The following is a 4,270-nucleotide window of genomic DNA, read 5'->3' on the forward strand; positions in this document are numbered from 1 at the left end:
CATGTTAATCTATTCATCATATCGAAAGGAAATCATAAACAAAGCAATTCACAAGATCAATTTTGAGATTGGAAAAGACCCACTTGAATTTCATATTTTTGAAATCAATTTGATGGAACTCTGTAAGAAAAAAAGTCTCAAAGGTGAAAGGAATCCATACCTTATTGTCTGATGAAGATTGATGGAGAAACCTTGGTGATTGCAGCCCTATAACCCCTTTGAACTTGACCTTCTATGGAGTTCTTCAGCTAGGGAGAGAGAAAGAAGAGAGAAGGAAGAGAATTTGGATTTGGGAATTATGAGAGCTTAGATTAGTCTAATTAGGTCAGGATATTTATATAGGTTGTTAATTAACTTAATCGACCATACTCAACAACTAATTAACCTATTAACTGAGCCAACTAATTTAATGAACTAAATAGAAACGTGCAGAAAAATAGTAGCTCCAGAGACGTGACCACAATGGACGGATGCGTGTTTATCGATGGGCAGTGTTCACCTCTGTTCTTCACATCCGTCTATGAGTTTAGATACTGTCCATTTGCAGTCTTCCAAGAATTTTTGGCTAAGTATCCAGCGACGGAAGCAGTCCACGCCCTGTCAATTTGACAACGGATCGTTGGTTGCATCCGTTGGTGGACACTACCTTGGGCACCCTTGGACCCCAAAATGCAAGGGTGCTCCTCAAGGGTCCTTGGTTGGTCCTTGGGAAGTCGTGCCTGTACGTTTCGAATATAAATCAACTCTAATACATGTTAGACACCCTTCCACCAATTTTCATCATTTTTGACTCCTTAAACTTAGTCAAAAAGTCTAAGGCACACTAACTAGCACCTCATTGAACTAGTTTCCGGACTTCACGGATGTTCTTTGCCGTTTTGATTTCTAAACTTCCTAAATGACTTATATTCATTAAAATAGACCTTAAAACAGTGTCTAAACCTTTTAACACTTATGTTTCTCTCTAGAACACGTCTTAGACTTTTGAAGTGTTACATCAATACCATTTTTGCTCGCATAAGTTGCTAGTATGTGTGCTAATTTGTTGCTCTCATAAACTTATGTTTGATTGTCAGATTCCTAATTTTTCCAGAAAATACATGCATGAGGAAACCAGTGGCTTATAGATTAGATATTTTCTATTAGAATTCGTATTATCACTAGAATTGGTCTATATCTCCAATGTCTTGAGGTGAAATTAGTCGGCCAACTCTGCTCCTTTAAGTAAGGAAAGGATTTCCTTATGGGCTGAGGTAATTCCCATCAATTTGTAGTGGAAACCAACTTTCAAGTTTCTAAGGTCATCCCAAATTGCTCCTCCGGTGCCTCATATGCGGTTAAGGTGTCGAAGGATTTGTCAATATTAATTTTGAGAGTATCTTTCAAAGGAGGGTTCCACTTGACTTGGATTGATTATAGTGGTTGGAGGAGGAGTGGAGGTGAAATCTATGCTGCAAGCTATGTTTTGAGAGGTATCATTTTCTTTTTATTTCCTTACTTTTTCTCACTCATTTTAAACCTTTTCTTCTTCTTCTTCTTTCTCCTCACAAAACTTTCTTGCAATTTTTTTCTACTTATTAAATCTAAACATAAGTTTATTTTTCAAATCATAAAGAATTCTTTAGACTCGCCCACCATATCTAGTATACCTATTCTATCTCTATTTTATTTATTTGAGGATAAATTGAATTGGTCATGTCCAGAAAATTTAAATCTTTCTTATTGGATGAGCTTGATTAAATTGGCGGTAGTAAAATAAAAAAAATCATAATATCTTATGTCTTAATTTCATAAAATTGATCTTTTTTTTTGTTTTCAATCTTATAAAATGATAGTAAAGGTAGCTCGGGCGTTGCCTGGGCCCAACATGAACACAGGGTCATTATAATATGTTGTACTGAAAAGTAAAGTCGAGAAATTTATTATTATCGAGTTGAGTATGCCTTGGTATTCCACAGGTTAACAACGAACTTGTTAAAGTTGTGGTTGCTGAAAATGGCTTTCAACCCTGGGAAGAATGTATACGTCGAGTTCTATGCCCCATGGCATGGACAGTGCAAGCAGTTGGCCCCAATCCTTGATGAAGTGGATGTGTCATTTGAAAGTGATGCTGATGTTATGATTGCCACAATTGATACATTCCACAGGAAACTTTCGAGATCCAAGGTTATCCTACTCTTTATTTCAAGTGAACAAATGGAAAGCTCTTGCAGCATCAAAGTGGGAGGACCAAGGAAGACGTTATTGACTTAATCCAGAAGATTCGAGATAAATCTGTAGAGAAAAGTCCAGAAAAGATGAGTTATAATTAAAGGATTAAAAAAAGAGTCTTGTAATGCAGTCGACATTAGCATTGGCTACCTCCTGACTTAAAAGCTCTATCCAAGTGAGAAGAAAGAAACAAGAGCATAACATCTCCACCTTTGCTCACCCTCTACCCCATTACCCGAATACTTAATAAAGAACAATTAAAAGAAAAATGGAGGTTCACTCATATGAAATTTGATCAAGCCAAAAAAAAGCATCAAAATTCACAAATTCTGCTCATAGATATCTATAGAACACAAATGTCTTACCGACAATGGTATTGTCGAATTTATGAACTTTGGCACTAAAAAGTATTGAGTTCAAACATATAATATAGCCTTTCTTTCAAAACAGAATCCTTTATGAAACAATAATATTTGTTATATGATAGAACTGTCAATTTAGCCAACTTAAAAAAATTAAAGATATCCTAAAATCTCCAAATCATAATTTTAGATGACAGTCAAGAAAAAGAGGAGCCAGATAGAAGAAAAAGCCAAATTCAAAAAAATCAAAACCCACCAGAAAACAACTAAAATGAAAAGTTGAAGAACCAACAAAAAAAAGTGGGACATAAAGAAATCAAAGAAAAATCGACAAATTAAATATCCAAAGTAAACTTAAGGAATCAGAAACAAAACAATAAAAAGACCCATAAAATTTACGGTTACCTGAGATAGGAGGCAGCTATAAACTGCATCAAACTGTCAGGTTAAGAACAAGAGGAGATTAAGAGAAAACAAAGGCTTAGAGAGGAGAGAAATTCTTTTGGAGACCATCATGGTGAAAATTTGAGAGCCAAAGAAGAGGATAGAGCAAACTTTTGGAGGTGGAGCTCTTTAGCTGTGGCGTTAGGATCGATGGAGAAAGATTAGAGAAAATAGATATGCTTTGTTTACTACGAACTATGCAGAAACTTAAATTGGTTGTGTTAGGAATGTGAGTGGCACATGCTATGTCAATAAAAATATCTTAAAAATGATATGTACGAGGTGAATGCATTAGAGACAGTTCCTAAGTTATTTATGAAGCTCGTCTTTTCTCGTACTTGAATCCCTCTCCTCTCCGAAAGCCTAATTGAGAAATCAACCAAGAATCAAGTATTATTCCTAAAAAAATCATATTATTCACTTAAAACAGTCTATGGAGTAAAGAGATAACATTTCTTCTTGGTTAAATACAATTTTAAGGGACAATATATGCTTCAAGTAAGGTATGTAAATGTTCCCTTCTCTCATGTATGTCACGTTCTTCATGTTATAGTTGTATCCTATGGGTACAACTCATGGGATGGTAATAGGGAGTCGTGAATAGAAGTTTCTCCATATGTTAATTACTGTTTTTGGTGAAGGATGTGTGGCCTGGTCTTGTAAATGGAGGTTCATGTATTAGTCATTTAAGTGTAGTGTATTGTCGTGGTTAATATGACTGAATTAATACTACGAACACCATTTCATATATATTTCTCTTGAATTTATGCCCATCATGTGTTTGTTGAATAAATAAATGACTTGGATGTGTTGTATAACTATTTAAAGTTATTTTTGCTTGTTGTTTTGTACTGAAGGATCAAGAGATAATTCAGACATTGTATTATGTTAAAGGACTCAAATAAAAGTTAGACACCCCTTCCCTCTATTTTCAAGAGCAAATATACGTCATTGATGGGACTAGTATACCTATGTTTTCAAATCCTATTGAGGTATTGTATGGTTCTGTTAAAAGATTGGAAAAACATGGTGATTCTCTGTAATTTTAATAATATTTAAATATGTGAATATGACGCAAATGGCGATAAATATACAATTGTTTTCGTAGTTGTAAATTGTGTTTGGAGACCCCTTATCGTGAGTTCTGTGAGCTGGTCCTATATGTGTTTTCATTTAAAAGTTGTTGTGTGTGTGAGTTTTATTCAAAATATTAAGAAATATTGGTGATCATTGTCACAATAAGTTTATAAAGC

General features: G+C 34.6%; 1 long non-coding RNA gene across 1 annotated transcript; it reads right to left on the reverse strand.

Annotated features, from left to right (window-relative positions):
• Nucleotides 1-1,698: 1,698 nt before the first annotated feature.
• LOC114078083 lies at nucleotides 1,699-4,025 on the reverse strand. Its single transcript, XR_003579604.1, has 2 exons — nucleotides 2,979-4,025; nucleotides 1,699-2,274 (listed from the first exon to the last, which is right to left on the reverse strand). It is a non-coding gene; the product is annotated as an uncharacterized LOC114078083 (long non-coding RNA).
• Nucleotides 4,026-4,270: the final 245 nt, after the last annotated feature.

This window comes from Solanum pennellii, chromosome 7 (assembly GCF_001406875.1).
Source record: "Solanum pennellii chromosome 7, SPENNV200".
NCBI lineage: Eukaryota > Viridiplantae > Streptophyta > Magnoliopsida > Solanales > Solanaceae > Solanum > Solanum pennellii.